Raw genomic sequence first — 23,816 nt, forward strand, 5'->3', positions numbered from 1 at the left:
AATTTAAGCCCATTGCTTCTTGTCCTATCCTCAGAGGTTAAGAAGAACAATTTTTTCTGTCTCCTTCTTGTAACAACCTTTTATGTACTTGAAAACTGTTATTATGTCCCCTCTCAGTCTTCTCTTCTCCAGACTAAACAAACCAGGTTTTTCAATCTTCCCTCATAGGTCATGTTTTCTAGACCTTTAATCATTTTTGTTGCTCTTCTCTGGACTTTCTCCAATTTCTCCACATCTTTCCTGAAATGTGGCGCCTAGAACTGGACACAAATACTCCAGTTGAGACCTAATCAGCATGGAGTAGAGTGGAAAATTACTTCTCTTGTCATGCTTACAATTCTCCTGCTAATACATCCCAGAATTATGTTTGCTTTTTTTGCAACAGCGTTACACTGTCGACTCATATTTAGCTTATGGTTCACTATGACCCCCAGGTCCCTTTCCGCAGTACTCCTTCCTTGGCAGTCATTTCCCCTTTGTGCAACTGATTGTTCCTTCCTAAATGGAGTACTTTGCATTTATCCTTATTGAATTTAATCCTATTTACTTCAGACCATTTCTCCAGTTTGTCCAGATTTGTACAACTCTTTCTTGTTTAAAATTTTCCTGACTGTGCAATACAGATGAATTATCTTAACAAATTTGCACTCTGAGTTTGACTACAATTTCCACTTTGTCCTTTGTCTTCAAGCTATTTTCACATACTAATTGTAAAGTATAGCAAAGGGAAACTATCAGGGACTTGTGCTGTTTCAAGTGTATACTAGTAGGACCAGAACAAAAGAAACTAGAAGAGTTGAGAGATTTATTAATCTTCTCTATCCTTTAAACAATGGGTTTAAAGTAATTTAGATATCCGCAAAAAGAAAAGGAGTACTTGTGGCACCTTAGAGACTAACAAATTTATTAGAGCATAAGCTTTCATGAGCATCCGATGAAGTGAGCTGTAGCTCACGAAAGCTTATGCTCTAATAAATTTGTTAGTCTCTAAGGTGCCACAAGTACTCCTTTTCTTTTTGCGAATACAGACTAACACGGCCGCTACTCTGAAACCTAATTTAGATATGTGTGCTTTTCAGTCAAAACAAACTTTCAACATCTTTACTGAAATAAATTCACATTTTATGAGATTTATTGGTCAAGAACTGGTTCGGCCTAAAGGAATTTCAGTTACTCTTTATTCAATGCACATCCTGAAAATCTGTGTCTAACACATCCAATATGGAATTTTCTGTTGGCCGAAAGACCTAATGTGATTGAGTGAACTTTCACATAGAGCATGAGAATCAAGGGCTCGGAACAGATCTGTTTGAGTATTTTGTTAATGATTAATACTTGCTTACATGCCAGAAACCGGTAATCATTCTCTTGTATCAAGATGTTGTTTTTTCTCCAACTACTGGATATAAATAGCTCCTATATACTCAGTTATGATAAAGCTTATTTGATCAACTAAAAAAATTCATGAACCTGTAAAAACATGTCTTGCCTTGGGCTAGTGGCTTCTAATGTGGGGGACAAAGGGTAGAAAATAATTCCTATCGTTCTTTGGAGACACTTTTAGGACCCAATCTGAAGGAGCTGCACTATGGAATTTTGCAGGAAGTCCTGATTAGCCAGATGGAGGGTTGCTGAAGTATAATTTTTGAATGAAATAATGAGGAATCAGCAAAGAACTTTGAAAGAAAAATGGAGAATGTTTTGATCAGAGTAGACACCAGACTGATGTCCCTTAGCACTCACAGGCTGATACAATAGGCTTTGAATTAGCTAATAAACATTCAGTCTGTGTTTAAGTTTGGTTCAGCCTGGGAGTTTTTCAGAACATGGCATCCATTTTTGTGTTTATAAATTACAGGTGAAATGTAAGGCACTTGGACATCTATGGACAATTGCACCCACAAATCAGATATTTATACAGCTACGTGACATAAACTGCAGACTAGAGCTCTGCAAGAACCCTCTGGGGTGGAGTTTTGCAATGTTAACATTTCTTATGTTCCAGAAAGCAGACAAAAATTCAAAATTTCACTTGAATCTAAATGCTGAAAAAAATTCATTTGCAATTGATCAAAATGTTTCATTTTGGAAAAAAATATACTTTTCCATCTGATTTTGACTTTTATTTCATATTATAGTTTACCATTTAGAAATAAAAGGTTGAAAAGTAAAGTCATTTTAAAATATAAAATGAAAAACTTTCATTTCAGAAAGGCTGAAATGGAATATTTCCACCTTGTTGAAATGCTTTTTTCCAATTTCTCTTTCTAAATAAATTGTTGTTGAATGCCACATATGTCTGCACAATGTTTCTTTTTCCACAAATCAGAATTTTCTGATGGAAAATTGGAAAATTCCCAACCAGCCACATATCAACACAAGTGTACCTGCAATAATCTCAGTCTGCAGTTTTTAGGTGCAAAATATTGGAGGCCCAATTAAGGCCAAAAATTTAGCCATTTCTGTATTTATCAATTTTTAATAGACATCAGCCAAGGATTTGAGGTCATGGCAGGTCTAGGACTTGTGTTTGAATTCAACAAGCCAAAATCTCAGTTGTTTTTGTGAGATATCACTCCAAGTGGTGGCAATCTCATGAGATCAACTTTCCCATAAAGTTTCTGTTATCTTTGATCAAACTCTAGCAAGAGCAACCATTTCTGTAAGATCTGACCAACATCCAAACCAGACTCAGAAAATATAGATCCCATCTAAAGAGTAGAGTGAGATCCTGGAATCAAATCCAGCTATCTACTCTTAAGATTGTTTTAAGGCCCAAATTTCCATAACAATGATTATAAAACTTCTTTATTTCGTTTTTAAAACTGATAACCTCTGTCCCAAGGATAAATGCATTTACCTGCTCATCTTGACAAAGATATTTCAGCTCACATTTTAAAATCTTTGTTTAATTATAAAGGTGTCAAATTGGCATGTCAAACTTAACTTGGAACGTCTTTGCTTCTTTTGTTTTCAACCTCAGTATTAACATTATTTGAATGCAGAATTTTGCATTTCATTTTTTTTTAAAAGAAAGTTAGTATCTTAACACCAAAACAATTCTGCATGATGAGGTGACTAATTAGGTTGATGATTACTTCATAAGTTTACATGCCATTTTTAATGGCCTATTCTTTACTGCATTGACATGGTTAATAGATTTTGAAGGACTAAACCATTAAGTATGTCTCCTTATAACCTTATCCCTTATGCCAGTTTAGCTTTATTGCAAGAGATTTTTACATGTGATTGAGTAGTCTGAATTTCAAAATATTCCTTAGGAGACAAAACTGATTTAAAGCAAATAATCCCACGCCCATAGTATCATATTTTTAATTACTTCTGAATAGCAACATTATCTCTGCCTTTTGCCCCGACTATAAATACACATTCGATGAATGAGCTACATTTGAACCAATACATAACATCTACTATTGGAAAGTTAAAGGTGATATAAAGGATTCAGGAATGGCATGGTTCCAGTTGCCTGTGGGAACAGCTCCTGTGCTTCTGAAACCAAGAAAAGAGGCCCAAGTAAAAAGAACAAGATGTATGTTACACCAGGGCTTAATACTATCTTTGTGCAAGAAGAACAGGTCAAATAACAGCCTTTAAATTTACTATGGCATCTTTTCTTTCCACCATCCTTATGGCCATTACAAAAAGTTTAATATGGGTTTCTTAAATAGAACCTTCCAGGTTTTGGGATCGAAGAAAATAATAGAGTGGATTGGATTAATTGACAGCTCAATGCTAGACCACATCATATCATCTCTCAATTATCAAGACCATTAGAGAGTTTTGACACAGACATACAATGAATATGTGGTACAGGGCAGCATTTCGCTTTGTGAATCATTATTCACTCTGTGTTGACTGACTAATCTTCCTAAGAAATTGTGATGTTTGTTCAGATTTCAGTACAACCAAAACTAGTACCCATATCTGTAAGTACAAAAAGGACTAATTGGTTTTAAATACATTTGAATGTAGGAGGCCAAGACTGAATGGTCATGGGTTACATTCCAATTCCTTCATTGCAGAACCTTATACTAAAGTGGAGACATGTAATAGATTCCTAGCTACTAAGAGATGGAGTGCTCCAGTAGTGACAAGGAAATTTCCTTAGTGACTGCAGTAACACAGCTACAGGTAGGTTAACTTAACTTCTGTCACTTGCTTACTGTGTTACTGAGCTACTTATTATTATCATCCCTTTCACTTCATTCTTAACACATGTATTTGTAGAATTTAGATATATTAAGTATATTTTGCCAGATTTTCTACTAAGTTTATGCCTGTGTAGGCTGCTGAAGTAGTGTAAATAGACCATAATCTGGCGGAAAATGACCGTCAGAGAACTTCTCTGGCATAGGGACTCAAAGTAATCAAGCTCCAGCTTCTTCTCATATCCCCCAGTGTAGAGGAAGGAAACTGGGAGGGAACATGGAAGAGCTACACTCCAGTCTGCATGTCTTCCATAGGCTTCATGTCAGTGGCAGAACTGAGAGCTGCCCAGAAGATGGTCTAAATTGCAATGTGGCCTTGTCTGGCTCTAAGAATTGGAATCTTGTACTCCCCTCTTAGCAAAGATTTAGGCTTCAAATTTTGTGTCCAACTAAACTGTGTTTGGAGAAGAGCCCAAGATGGAAAGGGAGAAAAATAGTGTTTTTATTAACACTTTTGTAGCTCCATGACTGATCCCAGAGTCAAGGAGCTACGAAAGTGTTAATAAAAACACTATTTTTCTCCCGTTCCATCTTGGGCTCTTCTCCAAATACAGTTTAGTTGGATACAAAATTTGAAGCCTAAATCTTTGCTAGATCCTTGATTCTGGGATCAGTCATGGAGCTCATTCAGCCCCAAGTGAAATTTAGAGCAGACGCAGGGCTAATCTAAACCTAGCTGCCAACATTTTCAAGAAGCTATTCTGGCACCTGACAATTGAGTGCATCAATAGCAAAGCCCCTCACCCCTCAGGCCTTTGATAAAATGTAGCCAGCTGAAAAGGCTTGTTGCTTCTCTATCATGTCCTTGAAGCAAATTTAGATGAAATGAGCTAGTTAGCATGATACATGCTATGACTCAAAATATTCACCTAATGAATTGGAATAGAAACAAAGTACATAAATTAATTTTATATATATAGTGTATGAGGGCTCCTGATCTGTGTGTGAAATTACTGAGCTGGTTCCAAGGTCCTTTCTTAGGCAGACTTGCCAACCTTTTACCGGTACTACAGTTTGAAGTTTTCTGTTCATGGAGTAGGAAGCAATTGCAATAATGCTTTCTGGAAGCAGAAGGTAATTGTTCTTCTCAGCTTCCTTATGGCTATTATTCAGGCATACTCTATGTTTTAACAGTCCTGATTTCTTCCTGTTCCTGCAATATAGTAGTTACTCTTCTAATAAGTCCTCTTGCTGTTCTTTAATCTTTTATTAATTTTAATTCCCCTAGAGAATTTTTTTAAACTTTTTACAAATTTAATTTTAATTCATGTAACTTTCTGAGCTCTTTATACCAACCAATGGCTTGATTATTAATGCAGAGAAGCAGTTCCATCTAAAATTCAAATTCCTTTGAAGTACAGGGCTCAGCTGTGCCTTGTTGCCATACAATCTAGTAAAGGGCAGCCCTGAGTCTCATTTCCCCACGGAAAAACTGGGAGCTCCCCTACATGTAACCTCTGAGCACTTGCTATTATGCTTCTTTATAGGTGTAGCAGACTTCCGTTCTCCCATCCAGTCAGCCATTGTTTGGTCTCCTCCCTTCCTCTGAAGCATATGAACTAGGATTCTGCCTGACCTTTATGCAGGCCAGCTGGTTCTGGGGAAAGAGGGCCTCCTTATTCTTCCTCCCTTATGCACTCATACACCAGTCTCTCAGAATCATGCCCACAATGGATCTTTCTTTCAAAACAGGCACAACAGCTCTAGTCGGCACTCTCCTGCTGCAGTAGTAGAAGTAATCTGACCTTGACTACTATATTTCTTTGTATCCTAAAATATTTTCAAAGTGTACACCTGACTGTTTCAAAAAGTTCTAGGTCCAGCTGCAGGTAGAGACTCCAAGTTCAAATCCTAGGATTGGTTTTAATTTCCTGTGCTAGCATAAACTGGAAGCATCATCCTGAGATTGTGCCACGGTGGGTTTGTGCAATTCCCTGTGGTCCAGGGAAAGCATTAGCTATAGAGATAAAGTGTAGCTTTTCAGAAAGATGTGAGGCTCCATTTTCCTAAATTCTGCTTTCTGGCTGGCAGATGATTTCTGTGACTAATGGTAGAGCTTTTCATCAATACATATCAATGCATTTCACAAAGGAGAGTAAGCATCATTACTCCATTTATACAGAAACACAAACAGGAGAAGTGGCTTGTGCAAAGGCCCACGGTTAGTCTACTGTAGAGCTACGACTAGAAACCAAGTATCTTGACTCCCAGTCCAGTACTCTACACATGAGACTGCACTGCCTACTCCTATATTCAAAACCCAAGCACCTCGTACCCATACTGGTAGATAAGATTATAAATATCCACACATAATTTTGGGAATGAATTTTCAGAGGCTAAGCACCTACCCTTTCTAAAAATCTGATCACATTTATGTGCACTGACACCAGCAGGTTTCATGGTTACATACTGAACAGATGGGGGAAGAGTGCATGTGTGCCTAAGTGGAATAGGGGGAATGAGGTTAAGGAAGGACTTGTGGTCCAGGAGCAGATGATAGTGTTGTTGCAGGGTGGGGTCACAATGGTTCATTCCAGGGTTTCCAGATGTGCAATGAAGATAAAACAGAACCTGTTTTGTTGTAAATGCTAATATTGTATATGGCTGCAGATAATTGTCCTTAAAATTTGTTGCTTACAAATGATACCTTTAATCAGAAATTCTCAAAGTGTCCTTCCCAAAGGATGGGGTCACAATTCTCATGGAAGAGCTGAAGAAAAGACACCAAATCTCTCTTGAGGGATCAAGCACTGCTGTATAATGGGAAGAAAAAAAATTTACTGCTATATGCATGCACAGTGTAAAATGAATTACTGGCAGATGGGAAGTGGGAACTGTGGGTGTGATGGGATGCTTTTTGCTAGGCAGACTTCAAACTGAATTCCCATGGCGGCACATCAGGCTCGCAGAAATAGAAACCCCTGAGGCTAATGAGTCTCTTTGCAAGATCAGGTTCACCCCACCAAATAAAAGATGCTCTGTAATATGTGCTATGGAAATCTTGCAAATGTTGTTCTGGAGCTGTTGAAAAGAATGATATGTCTGAGCAATTGGGGAAGGAAAGTGTCATAGGAGACACAATGACAACCACAGCCTAGGAACATGAGAAATGACTCATGGAAAAGCTTGCCTTCTTACCACCAAAATATAGAGAAAGATCAAAGGCATCAATGTCTGTTTGAAATAAGCTTCCAGCAAAGGGGATCACTCTGCAGCTGAGCTGGTTTCCATCTACTCCCCTCCCTTGTTCAGCCATTCTCTGTTTTCCTCATTGGTGGCATGGAAAAATCCAGCCTGTAGGAGACAGGTTGACTTATCACTAGTGGAAGGGTGCCCAAGCTGTGCTTGCGAAAGACCCTCTTGACAACAGGGCAGGTACTTAAGAAAACTAGTGTTTGCGGCTACAGGCCAAATTTTCCCAGACACCACTGGAAGACAAGGTAAGATACCAGGAATGTGGTTAACTAAGCCACAACTTTATTCAGTAACATATCTGGGAAATATCCAGCAAAAACTCGTCCAGTGCAAATCAAACTCCCTTTTTAATTTGTTCCATCTGGTGGATGGCTACTGTCAGCCCCTAACACAATTAACTTAGTCTCAGCTCGATTGCTGAGACCCAACTGCTTTCCCCTCATAGGAGCATTAAGGGGTTGGAGAAGACAGGTTGTCTCCTCACTGTACCTGCTATTAAGAGCCCCCAATCCAATTCCTAACTTCTTTAGGGGATGCTTTTTCTTAAATTGCTTCCAATTCTGATTTATCAGAGAACCAGACAATTTTCCTTGCCAGTTCATAAAGGTGTACAGGATTAGGGCAAGGGCATTTAAGCTCTCCTATAGGTTGCCCAGTAGCCAATAGGTGGACCCTTATGTCCAACCCATCAGAATCAGCCACATAGCGTCCCTCCTCCAGCCCACAAGGAGGTAAAGAAGTGTAACCTTAAAGGGGCTAAAGGTTTTATTTCCACAGCTGATCCAGACAAAGCCTCCTAATTTCTGAAGCTGTGATATGGCATTGTATTTAAACTCCATATGCAATACTATACTGGATAAATTAATATTTATTGCATCCACTGCTATTCCTGTCATTGATGCTCCTTAAGCAGCCCCATCCTGACTGTGTGCCTAATCATTCCTGGCTCGCTCCCAACTCAGCAAGTCTGTACTTCTTAGCTGATCACTTGGAATCTAAAAGTATCTTTCCCCATGTGTCAAGATTTTTATCTCCACAGTAATAGAACAGAGCATTTCTTGCTGTGAAAACGAGAGTATATCCGCATTGTTAGACAAAAACCATGCATTAGTTCAGCAGCTATTTTACCTAGCCAATGGTGTTCTTGAAGCATGCAGCTAATGCTTCCAAGTCTCTGAGTAAGGAAGATTTGATTTTATTAACATTTCCTTTCTATAAAATTATGTAGACCAGAGCTGGCTCTTCAGCCTCAGTTGCCACAAGCCCGAAGAATGCGTCTTATTACTGAAGGTGATATACCTATAGTAGAGAAAGAACAGTCAGTGACAATGGGGTGAGGGAGGTGACATCTGTGCTCTCATTCCTCCCAATGCCCCTCTACTTGAGCCACACTCCTCTCAACCCATGAACCAGAGCCTATGAGTTCAAGCACACTAGCCATAATTCTATGTATAGTACATAAAATACACACCCCTCATTCAAATATAAAATACTTTAAGAGCCTGATTCTGTAACCCTTTCCCAGAGCAATAACATTTATGAATGTATTTCAATTGACTGTAGTGAGACTACTCACATAAGGAAGACCTATTCAACCTGAATATGTGTTTGCAAATTTTTCCCTAAACTGTTAGACAGATAGACAGACATATACACACAAACCAGAGCTTTCGACCTACTAAAAATCAACCAAGGAATTTCCTCATATTCCTCCATAGGAGTAACTCAGATGTTTTGTCTGGATGGGGATTACATTACATTACGGGAGAGAAAATTTACTTAAAACCAGTGCACGGTCGTGTCTACTAATAAGGGGAATTTTATTGGGCTCGACTTCTTGAAGGCCAAACCATGATTAGCTAACATATTTGTATTTTCAAAAAAAATTATGCAGATATGAAGACCAATCTCTAACACAAAAATACAACTCTTCCAAACCAAAGTATAGAAAAATGTAATGGGATATACCGAGAGCTAGACTGAGACCTTGCTCAATGCCGTGGATATAGAATATGTGGCTGTACTTCTCCAAAGGACATTTAGAGAACAATGGTGATCATTCATAGATACTAAGGTCAGAAGGGACCATTATGATCATCTAGTCTGACAATGCAGGCCACAGAATTTCACCCACCCACTTCTGCGAAAAAACTCACCTATGTCTGAGCTATTGAAGTCCTCAAATCGTGGTTTAAAGACTTCAAGGAGCAGAGAATCCTCCAGCAAGTGACCCATGCCCCATGCTACAGAAGAAAGCGAAAAACCTCCAGGGCCTCTTCCAATCTGCCCTGGAGGAAAATTCCTTCCTGACACCAAATATGACGATCAGCTAAACCCTGAACATATGGGCAAGATTCACCAGCCAGATACTACAGAAAATTATTTCCTGGGAAACTCAGATCCCACCCCATCTAATATCCCATCACAGGCCATTAGGCCAATTTATCATGAATATTTAATTACCAAAATCATGTTATCCCATCATACCATCTCCTCCATAAACTTATCGAGTTTAATCTTAAAGCCAGATAGATCTTTTGCCCCCACTGCTTCCCTTTGAAGGCTATTCCAAAACTTCATTCCTCTGATGGTTAGAAATCTTCGTCCAATTTCAAGTCTAAACTTCCTGGTGGCCAGTTTATATCCATTTGTTCTTGTGTCCACATTGGTGCTGAGCTTAAATAATTCCTCTCCCTCTCCTGTATTTATCCCTCTTATATATTTATAGAGAGCAATCATATCTCCCCTCAACCTTCTTTTAGTTAGGCTAAACAAGCCAAGCTCCTTGAGTCTCCTTTCATAAGACAAGTTTTCCATTCCTCGGATCATCCTAGTAGCCCTTCTCTGTACCTGTTCCAGTTTGAATTCATCCTTCTTAAACATGGGAGACCAGAACTGCACACAGTATTCCAGGTGAGGTCTCACCAGTGCCTTGTATAATGGTACTAAAACCTCCTTATCCCTACTGGCAATACCTCTCCTGATGCATCCCAAGACCACATTAGCTTTTTTTCACAGCCATATCACATTGGCAGCTCCTTTCCTCCTCCACCTTGCTCCAGGGGGTGTAATAATCCTCTACCAGGGGCAACATACTCCCTCCCTGACCAGTGCTTTGAAGGGTACAACAAGGCTGTAGCCACACGCTGTCCACCTGCTTGAGGAAAGAATGCTGGGGACACAGGTGTTACTCCCTGCCTCATCATCTGGGCAAAAGGTCCAGGAAACCATAACTCAGCCATTTATGAGGGACCTCACTCCCTTTAATTCCCTGGAGAACTGCACTGGGGGCCATGTACAATCTGGCCCATATTGATGTTTGAAAAATCTCAGACCATGAACCATGTGACAAACAGTGGGGGGAAGCCATTCATTATTCCACAAGATGCAGATGAATGAAATTTGATTATACTTAAGGTAGTTTGATAAAATGCAGTTTAACCTAGTCACTGTATGAGATTATTTAAAACGAAAATTTAGTTATTGTTATTCAAGACAATCCAATATATACAAATTGAAACTAATTCCTGTGAAAGCTTGTTATAGGACCTTACGGAGAGTGTGGGATTTTGGATGGAATACATATTTTGCATATGCATCAGGATAAGAGTTTACTGGGAGAGAATCATAAATGTAGTAAAAATCTGCAAAAAAAAATACATGGCATCGTATTTCATCTGGAAGAGATTGTTATGGGCATTAATATTCCATGATTGATGAAAATGTGAATTTACAAAAATTTTCATATGCTCTTTTTGGCTGCAGAATATACCATAGTGAAAGCCTAAAAATCCTGTCTCACCCAACTGATTTCTACTGTTGTGTTGCTGTTCTATTTTTCTTCCTTTCTTTTCCTAAAAAAGAGTTGAGATAAGCTGTTAAAAGAAAGAGGGGGGACTGTTATTAGGTTATTGTGGTAAGATATATGTAAGTTAGATGCAAGGCATAATGAAACATTTGTATTTAATCCTTGTATTATGTTTATATGGATATTTTTACTGTGCCCAATAAAGACATTAAAAGAAACTCTAGAATAGTTCTGGCCCTTTCATTCAGACTTATTTTTAGATGCTAGCAAAAATTCACTGAGTCATAGGCAAAAGTAATGCATTCAAACAGCTCAGAATTTAAGGTAAAGAGATTAATTATGAGCTCCTTTCCAGGAACAAAAAATATGATTTGGTCTCAAGAATATTGCTGGCAGCTCTTTGCTGAATGATTGGGCAGAATCTGGAGAAATGATTACCATGAGTCAATTAATCTTTTACAGGATTAGAACCCTTCTTCATGACCAAAAAAAGAGAACTTTTCTAGGAGCTGACAATGAAGATAATCCATAACTGAGGGTCATAATAAAAATAGAAAGAAATAGCGTTGGCTTTAAGGTTGGGCAGGCTGTTCTCCAGAATTCTAAAGGAGATGGCAGACTACAAATGAAGAGCCATAAGGCTTGAAATAGAGACAGGGCCTACTCAGAAATATGAGAACTGCCTCCAGGTCTGTACTTCTAACCCTTCAAAGTTTAGTGGTTTTCAAATAAGAGGTTCTACAATTAGCTCATCTCTAGCTTTTAATGTCTCTTACAAGAGATGTATGTAAGGACTGAAGATGTCAATACCTCCATCCATGTCTAAGAAAAAGGGACTAGATTCTCAACTGGTAAACTGATGATGCTCCATTGTCTTCAGCAGAGCTATACCAATGTATACTGGCTTGAGATCTGGCCCAGGCACTAAAGGGCAGAACCACTGCAAACCTGCAAGTCTGTAACCTAATGTGAGGAAATGCTCAGTGTTATTGATTAGAGACAAAACAGGACAACATTTGAACAGACTGGTTATTAGCCAAAACTGTCTGTACACAATTCCACTAATCTGATTAATTTATTTAAGAAAGTGGCAATGATAGCTGAAGAAGAAGAAAAGGAGCACATTAGCTAACTGGACCTCGAGAATGGTTTTGATAATACTGGCATATAAAGTTATAAAGTAAGTCATACAATAATAGCACTGTATATAAGTTTAGTGAGTGAGTGCATTATTGATGGTAACTTTCTAAATTGGATAATAAATTTAGTGTTGCTGATGGTCAAAGGAAAGAGGCAAATGGATACAGATGGAGTAGCAGGGTGACAAGTGGATTGTCAATAGAATCTGTATTATGCCTAATCTTGTTCATTCACTATATCGCAGAGTAGGTACATTCCATCCCATGTGCCAGGTCATGCATGCTGAGAAGAAGGAAAAAAACTGCATAGCAACCAGTTAGGTACTGTGTTCATGACCCTGACTATAAAAATGTGGGAGAACAGCCCGGTGGCCAGACACAATAAAGCAGTCCTTCCTCTCAGGGCAGCATGGCCTAATGGCCAGAGTCAGTAAAGCAGCCCTTCCACTCAGGGCAGCATGGCCTAATGGCCAGAGTCAGTAAAGCAGCCCTTCCACTCAGGGCAGCATGGCCTAATGGCCAGAGTCAATAAGGGCACCCACTTCTGGGGTATGGTGTGGCCTATTAGCTCCTTGGGGAAGTGGGGAACCACCTAGGGATGTGTGGCATCAGGGTAGGGGGACTCAGGCCCATCCTGCTCCTCCAAGTCCCAGCCCAGGGCCCTGGCAATGGTGGGGGTACTCACCACTGAGTCAGCGGGGATCCTCCCGAAACACACTGACTGATTCCCCAGTTCACTCACTGGTGAAAAATCTAAGTCCCCTGGCTGCTTCCTACCCTTTCTCCCTAAGCGATGCTCCAAAGTTTCCAAAGGTCTCTGGTGCAGTCTCTTCTCTGGGCTCGTCAGGCAGCCTGAAGTCTGTCTGGAGCTCAATACGCCGTGGCTCTGTAGTTGGGGCCTGTAGCAGCTCCCTGGAGAGAGCCTGATCTCTGCATCCTCACCTTTCAGCAGCCTGCCCAGATTAAGTTGGGCTGCTTCCTTTTATATAGGTATACCCTGTCACACACTACTATACATCACTAACCTCCCAAAGCAATTTCTCTTGAGCTTAGTAATTGTCAGATAGTTTGATCTACTTTCTTTTCCCCAAATCTCATATTCCGTTAGTATCTAAAACTTTGCCTATGTATGAGAAACATTATTTTTTTAGAAAAACAATGAGGAGTCCTTGTGGCACCGTATAGACTAACAAATTTATTTGGGTATAAGCTTTCATGGGCTAAAACCCACTTCATCAGATGCACGGAGTAAAAAATATAGTAAGTATATATATATTATAGAACATGAAAATATGGGAGTTGCCTTACCAAGTGGGCGGGGAGAGTGTCAGTGCTAACGAGGCTAATTCAATTAAGGTGGAAGTGGCCTATTCCCAACAGTTGACAAGAAGATGTGAGTATCAGCGGGAAAATTACTTTTGTAGTGACTTATTCTGTGCAACATTTGGTTTACAAAAAGTGCTTATGGGCAAAAATAGAAAAAAGATAGAAGTGTTTTATTAAATATTTGTAGTGAATCAGAATAACTATTTTATAATAAAATATATATACTATCTAATTATGTTCATATTTTGTTTTACATTTTTATATTCAAACTCTTTTTAGGCATAAAATACCAGAAAAATAAACATCACTGAAAACTGGGGAGCAAAATTTAGAGTTTCTAGCATAATTTTCATTCAATAATAATATTGCAATGAATATTTTAGTTCATTCTGATGTCTCCTCGCTATTCCAACTGAGCTGGATCGAAAGGATCTAGCTAATGGAGGGCACTGTGTTACCAAGCTAACTTCCATTCAGTAGGTAGCTCTGTAATCCTCATTGTACAAAAAAAAAAAAAAAGATGTACAGGAATAAGAGGGGAACAGGCTTGGGAGAGAGCAAGAGGCTGAAAGAGACCAATGGCAATATGTAGGACTCAGTAGCCTGGGAGCTGTCTATAGAAGGCAGACTGGGAACTGGGACTGGAGGGCTGGGCAGACACACTCTATAGCTAGCAATGGGCCAGCAGCAGCCACAGGAAGAAGTTATAAGGCAGCAGCCTGCAGGCAGGAGGATAGAGTTGAGCTAAACAGTGTATTAGACTGACCTTAGGGGCTGAATTAGGAACTTCTGGGTTGACCTTTGTTGTAATTTTTAAAGTAATTGTGGATGGAGTATTTGTAATGAGGTTCTGGCAGCCCTAGTAAAGTAATGCTCTGTATTCAAAATGTATGTGTGTTTATAGGAACCCACCAAAGGTGACATCCTGTAGAGCCTAGCATTGGGGACTGGTGTACCACAGCATAGTGATACCCTGTGCTGGGGTCAGTTACAATATGTACTCCCTTATGTGTTCCATGCAGGAAACCTGCCAGTAATGTCATATTTACATAAATAGCAAATTCTGCCTTTTTTCTGAAGACCATTTGATGTCAGCATTTAAGAACTATGTTGTTTTATTGTTTCTCTTTGATCAGTTAAGAAGGAAACATTTACAGTTACCATTTATCTCTGTGCATGAATTGCAGCCATTGGAAGACAGTCTGAAGAGTGATAATATCAGTGATGCTTTCATGTGTGAAAGTCATACTGGTCTTGTATGGGCAAAACATAACTTACTTTCATTATTCACTTTCTTATGATCATCATTTTTGTGGATGTTAGTAATATGTGAAGAAGGCTGTGATTAATCCAAAGTTCATAGCCTGCTCATGTTTCTTATTCTATTTTTAATAGACTATGGTTAGGTTATTCACTTTCAATATTTTGGACCTGCCCTATTAGAATTTGACTTTTCATATATACTACAGCAGTACATGATAGCACAGCCATTCACAAATTATAGGAAAACATAAGACATATTCATGAAATCCAATTTTAATACCCACTTACAATGAAATTGGGTCTCTGTCAGTAAGTTTGCGCTAATTCTGCTTCTACTAATTATCCGATGGTAAATACATTTTTTAATGATTACAGGCTTCCCTCAGAACAGATGTTTCCTGAACAATTTTGTACTTGTTTTGCTGGTGCTAGACCACTTAAATAAGTTGCCACCAATTTGTTCAGCTATAAAAGAAAATAGTTTGCTGGAGCCAATTTTGTATTAGCATAAAACTTTAGCACACTTGGCCCTTAGTTTTTCCCCTATGGAGAAGAAGTAGCTTTCTTACAGCTTTATTGTTTTATTCATCCATATTTTATTTGCAGATTGAAGTTTCATTCCTTGGCTCTCTTTTTCTGTGCTAATAAGTAATTAGAGCTGGTGTAGCCTTAGAGTTATGTAGTCCTTCAGGGTTAATTTCTGGGGCAAAATAATTCAATCCCCAAGCAATTCTGTGGGAAAGATAACTATTGCAGATCATTTGTATGGTTAAAAGAAGAGGACATATGGAACATCTGTGATAGTCGCTTGCACATTTATTGCCACCACTAATTCTTGCTTACAACAAAAGTTGGAAATAACAATATTAACTCCTGTCATCCTCCTCTAATCTTGCAAATACAGTATGAATGCTGGATATAACAAACAACTCTCTATTTATTTTCAGAACCTGATGTTTTCCAAATTCCTCTGCCATAGAATGAGCAACTGAATCCACCCTGTGGAGGAATCAGGTTCCTGAATCTAAACTTTCATTTCAAAAGAAAACATTCCTAACTTTCATAGTTCTGTGTAGTATTTTTATAAGGTTAATGCTGTGTAACCAGTAAATTGATGTTTTCTTCAACCTACAGCCTGAAACAATAGGTCTGACCTGTCCCATTCATCTCAGTGGGTTGTTAACTCAAACTAAAAGGGAACGACTTAGATGGCAACAATGTTAACCATTTCATTGCTGATAACTTTAGTAGAAACTAGAAACATATAGCTAATGTGCTTACCCCAAAATCCCAGATTGCCCACCACATCCCAAATTTCCAACTGTCCCTAATCAGCTGAAAAAATCCATCTTCCCCTTGATGTTGTCTCCATTATTGTTACGTATTGTCAATATGAAATCTATTGGCGTATTGAAAACTGAAAAGTGTGGGGAACAGTGTAAAATCATTTGAATTTAATGTTCAAATAAAGAACACAGGAGAGGCTATCACACTTGTACTATGCATTACAAATTTAATTCTTTTTTTTTTTAAAAAAACCTTCTTTTTAAAGTAAATGAAGGTGCTGAACAAGAAGAGCAGAAACCTACAGAATCTAGGGGCCTTAACACAGCATTTAAGTCCAGCTTGCTATAGTGTATATATCTTCCTGTTGCTTTTCTATGTCAGCTGCTTGTTAGTACTGTTTCTTTCCTCTACATTGGTCTATAGAGTTTTCATCAAGTAGTTCCTTTCTCTATCCTCTTGGAATAGTGTTTGTATATTATTTTATACAGTGAAGCTTAAAGATATATACTTCTATGTTAATTGGAATTATATGCATGCTACAAGTTCCCCACACAGTTTATTTATCGTATTTTGTGTGTTTCTTTTCCCTTGTACTTTTGTTAAGAATGCTATTTGCTTGAAAACAGGATATTTGTTTAAATGCATCTGCCACAACAACTTTTATTCCTACCTGAAGCCATTAGCCTTGGTTTGTGACATAATCAGTTTCAGAGCAATCGATTTTGATGTCATAAACAAGATTAGGCCTTCAGCTAGAGACATTGCAATAAATGATCATTTTGAAGCCAGTTTTCCATGCAAATGTATTTATTTTAAAAAATGGAGGGCCAGGGATAAATATACAATATAATCAGGGCAGGTGGTAGTAGAAGCTGCATGGGGGGCTGCTCTATATCCCTGTGTAGTAGCCGCAAGTCATAAGGGATATATGTTGCCTCTCCAACCTCCCCTGAATTCCTCCTCACCCCCCCCCCCCCGACACACATACACACACATATATATTTCACTATATAATGCCCAAATATTCTGTTTTTCATAGAATCATAGAACCATAGAACTGGAAGGCACCTGCACTCATGGCAGGACGAAGTATTATCAGGACCATCCCTGACAGGTGTTTGTCCAACCTGCTCTTAAAAATCCCCAATGATGGAGATTCCACCACCTCCCTAGCAAATTACTCCAGTGCTTAACCACTCTGACAGTTAGGACATTTTTTCTAATGTCCAACCTAAACCGGCCTTGCAGCAATTTAAGCCCATTGCTTCTTGTCCTATCCTCAGAGGTTAAGAAGAACAATTTTTTCTGTCTCTTCCTTGTAACAACCTTTTATGTACTTGAAAACTGTTATTATGTCCCCTCTCAGTCTTCTCTTCTCCAGACTAAATAAACCCAATTTTTTCAATCTTCCCTCATAGGTCATGTTTTCTAGACCTTTAATCATTTTTGTTGCTCTTCTCTGGACTTTCTCCAATTTCTCCACATCTTTCCTGAAATGTGGCGCCTAGAACTGGACACAATACTCCAGTTGAGACCTAATCAGCATGGAGTAGAGCGGAAGAATTACTTCTCGTGTCATGCTTACAATTCTCCTGCTAATACATCCCAGAATTATGTTTGCTTTTTTTGCAACAGCGTTACACTGTTGTCTCGTATTTAGCTTGTGATGATCCCCAGATCCCTTTCCGCAGTACTCCTTCCTAGGCAGTCATTTCCCATTTTGTCTGTGTGCAACTGATTGTTCCTTCCTAAATGGAGTACTTTGCAATTGTCTTTATTGAATTTCATCCTATTTACTTTGGACCATTTCTCCAGTTTGTCAAGATCATTTTGAATTTTAATCCTATCCTCCAAGCACTTGCAACCCCTCCCAGCTTGATATCATCTGCAAACTTTACAAGTGTACTTTCTATCCCATTATCTAGAGAATTGGTGAAGATATTAAACAGAATCAGACCCAGAACTTATCCCTTCTAGCATGACTGTGAACCTCTGATAACTACTCTCTGGGAATGATTTTCAAACCAGTTACGCACCCATCTTAAAGTAGCTCCATCTAGGTTGTATTTCCCTAGTTTGTTTATGAGAAGGTCATGCAAGACAGTATCAAAAGCCTTACTAAAGTTAAGATATACCATGCCTACCGTTTTCCCCCTATCCACAAGGCTTGTTACCCTTTCAAAAAGTATCAGGTTGGTTTGACACAATTTGTTCTTCACAAATCCATGATGACTCTTATTTATCGCCTTATTATCTTCTAGGTGTTTGCAAATTGATTGCTTATTTATTTGCTCCATTATCTTTGTGGGTACAGAAGTTAAATTGACTGGTCTGTAATTCCCCAGGTTGTCCTTATTTCCCTTTTTATAGATGGGCACTATATTTGCCCTTTTCCAGTCTTCTGGAATATTTTATGCGTGTGTTGTGAATTTCTCCCTAAGACCTTAAATAGAACATTTTATAGGTCCAGTAAGTTGAGTGTCAGCACAATGCCTATGCATCACTTAATCCTACTTATATTCTATTTTGAGGGCTTAAGTGGTGCATAGGCTCTTTTGCTGGTCCTCTTGCATTCTACTACATGTGACAAATATCAGCAGTGCACCAGTTCCATTCCCAGTTATGTGTGTGTAGAATATTCTCAATCATTTTCTTTTGTACACTTTATGGCATTTTCAGTCCTCATCTTGCCTGCCTGAATTGATTTTTGGTACTTGGATTAAGTACAATGAGCCAGTTACAGTTCTGTTACAGGAATGGAGAGCTGAAATGCCTGAGAAAAGTCTAAGTGGTGTAAAGCCAGCATAGCCTGTACACCCCATCTCACTTCTTCTGGAAGAATCTTTCCTTAACCTTTAGAAATAAGTGACTCATGGTAATCTATATTTTACTGCAATATAGTATCTCTCATGACTAAAGACTCATTACTCTTTTTAATTTCACTATTCTTATCCAACATTGCAAAGTTTGTGGCAAAATTGCTTTCATCACTGTGACCGTTTATCAAATCTCTCAATGCATGTGACAGATAATATACTCACTAATTGAAAACTATTCCGATGAAGCTTTGTGGACATGACACTTGGAAAAAGAAGTGCTTTGAAAGTTACTGCAGTTCATCCTTTAACTTTTCTTTGGTGCTTGCTTTTCTTACCTACCTTTACAGTTTTAATAAATAGTGTTTGGGTCATCTGTTATCATGGATTTTCTGTCCTTACTGAATAAAAACCAATTCTTGACAATCCCGTGAAGTCTCTTTGCCTTCCTTGTCTTTGCATCCTTCTGGAACAATTGGAAGCCAAACACATTTTATGCTATATGAACTTATATGACTGTGCTTGCTATGTATGCCATTTCCTTAAAAACTCAATAGTTGTCTGATGTCTATGCTCCTGTATTGCTTTTCCTTTCCTGTCTTTCAGCTCACTTCTTTCCCCATATGAACTGTGATTATGTGATGAACTTTATGCACTTATCTGTTTAAAAATATGTACACCCTAATATGCTCTAGTACAACATTTACTGGGCTAAATCAGGAATGACTCAAATTAAGTCACTGGAGTTACACCAAACAAATGGGAGAGGAGGATCAAGCATTATAAGGGCCCAATACTGCAAATACTTACACAAGCCCTTAGCTTTACACATAGCTTTACACTTTACACGTAGTCCCACAGACGTCAATGGGGCTGCTCATATGAGCAAAATTAAACATGTGTAAGTGTTTGCAGGACTAGATAGGCAATACACTCTGAAAAAGCAAAGGCATTAGCAAGCAAAAGGTAAATCTTGTACACCTCAGCATACATGGATGTAGGAAGTACAGAAGACACCAATGTTGTGACTATTCAATTTTGTTGCAGCTATATACCAGATAATATTTCCCATACCTTATTTTTTAAAATGTTTTTCATGTGTGTATTCATTATAGGTTGTCTTAATTAAGAAGTTTTTAGTGTTTGGAATAAAATTTCATGAGTATATTTTAATAGATACCTAGAAATTCTAATGACATATTCTAATTACCTAATTAGTTAAGTACTGTACATTAAATCACATAATTGAGACATAATTAAGTGAAAGTTAGGATTTGCAATTATGTAACAGAATGTGTAGTTACTGTATTTAATTTTACTGTCATATGAAACCTGATTAACAATATATTGCACAAGTACAGTGGGTGATTTTTAAAATTATGCTTCTTGGCCCTGTCAACATATTTTTGATGAGATGTCCAAGCATTTAGATCACTGGCTGCTTGCGACATTTTATATGCTTTTTTCTTGTATATATTTTTTTGAATGAAAAGAAGCTGAAAATTCTGAATCTTCTACATTTTAAAAATGTAAAAGCAAATGTGTATCAAGTAAATACCTGGTATGTCAAGTTTTACTTTGAAACTTACAAGTTATAATAAACTCCTGGAGGGGAGAATGTTACTGAGTACTGTTCAACCATAACTAAGACACTATATTAATCGTTGCTTTAATAAAGCTATAATAGCATACTTACGTTTAACCATCATGTAGGCCACCTTGCCAGAATTGTGATGTATGTATATTTAGAGAAACCCACTGGTTGTTATTTCTCCACCAATTGCTCAACATCTTCCCTCCCTAGAATTTTCGAACTCCCTAATCATATAGACAATAATGGGTAATAATTTTTTGAGTTGTTCCTACTTGTTTAAATAAGCATAGGGTATCCAGGCTGATATCCCTGGTCTCCAGAGGACAACCAAGAATGTGGGTTCTGGAGAGTGATCTCCATGCTTCTTCCACTGGGGAAGGGCTGGTCCCTGCTGCTGTACAATAGAAAAAAAAACTATGATCCTTGCAGAGTTAGCTGCCAGCTATGCAGATCTTTCCATTTATGGGCATAGTTTGGCCCCCAGTTTGGCTCTCATATTTCCTGACTTCTTTCTAGTTAACACCCTGAAAGCCTATTTTCTGTAGCTTTCTAAACCAATTTTCCAGATTTGAAAAGTTTTGAATGTTTTGAAAAAACATACTGGAGCCAAACTGATCCCAAACCGTGAGTTTGAAAAAACAGAACTATATTGGAGAACTTCCTTAAGTACCAATACAATCTGTCACCTTTTATCCCATGTTAATGTGCAGTAATTGATAACCGTAAATCCATATTGTGTCGATTATTATATTCATATAGCTGGCTCACAATGGGAACATGTGAGTTTATGTTAACTGAAGGAACAATGGCAAATGTGAACTGATCTCTATCCATAATGATCCAAGATGGTTACCTATGCATAGCGCTAAGGTTGTTTGAGGGAGCCTCAGTTCCATATTTCCATATTGGCTAATGTTTAAGTTTTATTTCTAATGGTTAAGATTTTAATGTTAAATCAAAGACTTTAATGTTTAAGCTTTATTTTTCATTCTTTGATTTACATCTGAAGTGTAATCTTAACTTTAATTTTTCACTTTCAGATGTTTTTGCTTTTTATAATCTTAATTACAGTGTAACATTTTCCTTTGTCATCTGGTTTGGGGCATCAAGGAATAGCTCAGTGACACATTTATGTGCATTTATTGACTTGAAAATGCCACATAAATTGGTCCAGAGTTTGAGAGCTCTTCATTGTCTGAGCTACAGTATGATTGCCACCTATCAGAGAAACAAGAATGGAGGTAAATGCCACCCAAACTTATAATAAGCAGACATTCATTTAGCAAAAAATATCTACTTTGTCAGGACTGCTTCTGCTAGATGAAGGGAAGGAGTTGGATAAGTAAAAGGCAGGTGGATGTATGTGAAGCTAGAAGGCATTTGGACAGTAAGACTGGTAAAACTAATAATGGAGGGTGAATTGGTTACCTTTTGCTGTGCAGTATAAAGTTTCTTGTATAGCATATGTGCTATCTATTCAGAATCAATGAAATGTATGCTCTATCCTACCCAAGAAAGCTGAATAGTGAAGGCCATAGCATGCTGACCACAGGTAGACTGACCAGGACGATTCTTTTCCTTGATTGCTGCACCAACATTTGCTGCTCTTTACCAAGCTATCTTGACCTATTTAGATCCTAGGCTATGCTGCTTTGCATGCACAAGAATCTGTTGGGTTACTGGGGGGTGGAGGAGCTACTTTTTATGTTTTCAAATACTTCTGTTTGCTGGAGCAATCTAGTAAAATAAAGTATACCCCTTAATCTTTATTCAATAACTTCTTTATTAAAAGACTAGAGCTTGGAATTAAACACTCATTTAATTCCTGGATAAACACCTTTTAACTATTTTGCAGCAGTTAATTAAATATATCCCTATTAAGCAGACTTATGGCAACCTCCTATATGTTTACCCCATTGACTGAGACCATGAAATTAAAGGGAAGAGAGAGAGGAGCAGCTCAATCACTCTTCAGCTTGTATAACAGCTTATATGCAACATATGATTTTCATGAAATCTTCTAGCTTCTCAGCTTCCAAAGGCCCACAACAGAGCAACTGCACAATGCAGGATGTACATGGTATTCTTATGCAGTCTCAGAAGCACACATCTGGTTGGCATGGGGCTTAGGGAGTGAAATGAAATGTGGTGATGAGAACACATAAACCACTCTTAAGACCTAAATCGATCAAGTACTCACCACACCAATCCTCTAAGGAGTGTCTTCACCAAGACAAATATTAAAACGAAAGTGGAGTTTCTAGGGCAAACCATTTTGGAGTTACTCCATCTCATTTATCTTCCAAATACCTTGTCTGCTTTTCCCCATATTTTCCAGAATACTTTTACCATCACATCCTGGCTTCATGAATGAGAATTTCCAGGCAGATTGGTCTTGATTGACAAGGGTCAAAATCAGGCTTATTCCATGAAAGCATCTTGCAATATAGAAATACCACTAATGCTATATAAATTAAAATAATTAATAATGTAGTATGGTAGCCATCCTGTACTGGTAATTCCTCACACATAGCTCAAGAGAGTAGCACCTTTTCTATTCCAAGAATGTCACAGATGGGGATGTTAAACGGGGTTCTTTCAACCCAAAGCTCTTGGTAACTTTTACTCTGTGTGAGGTGATGTCAGGAAATAAATCAAGGGAGACACAGCCGTCCAACCAATAGATGGCTGGCACAAACATAAGAGTGCTTTCACTTAAAGCTAAACTTTACTTAGTCTCAAGCACTTACACACGTCTGCAACAGGTTAGTAAAACACCCCCAACCCTTGATAATTACCGAAGCTAAGTGTGGCTCTCGAGTGGCACAGCAGCAGTGTGTCTGCTAGTGGGGAACACAAGATGCATTCAAAGGGAGAGACCAGTCCAATTACCTCAATTTTTTTCCCTTTATTTATACATAGTAATACAATGACTTGTCCCTCAAAGAAAACTTGTTAAGCAAGAAGTTTTTCTTCTGATTATTGATTAAGCAGGTATTTTTTTCCCCAGAGTTTGCAGCCTGGAGACCCTGTTAGATACATTCCTGAGGGCACATTCTGCTCTTCTAAAATGCATGCATCAGCAACTTCAACACAATTCTTATCAGGAAGGTCGCAGGGTCAAAATCCCCTTTCCTCCCTGCTGCATGGCCACTTTAC

Source organism: Dermochelys coriacea, chromosome 5 (assembly GCF_009764565.3).
Source record: "Dermochelys coriacea isolate rDerCor1 chromosome 5, rDerCor1.pri.v4, whole genome shotgun sequence".
NCBI classification, from domain to species: Eukaryota; Metazoa; Chordata; order Testudines; family Dermochelyidae; genus Dermochelys; species Dermochelys coriacea.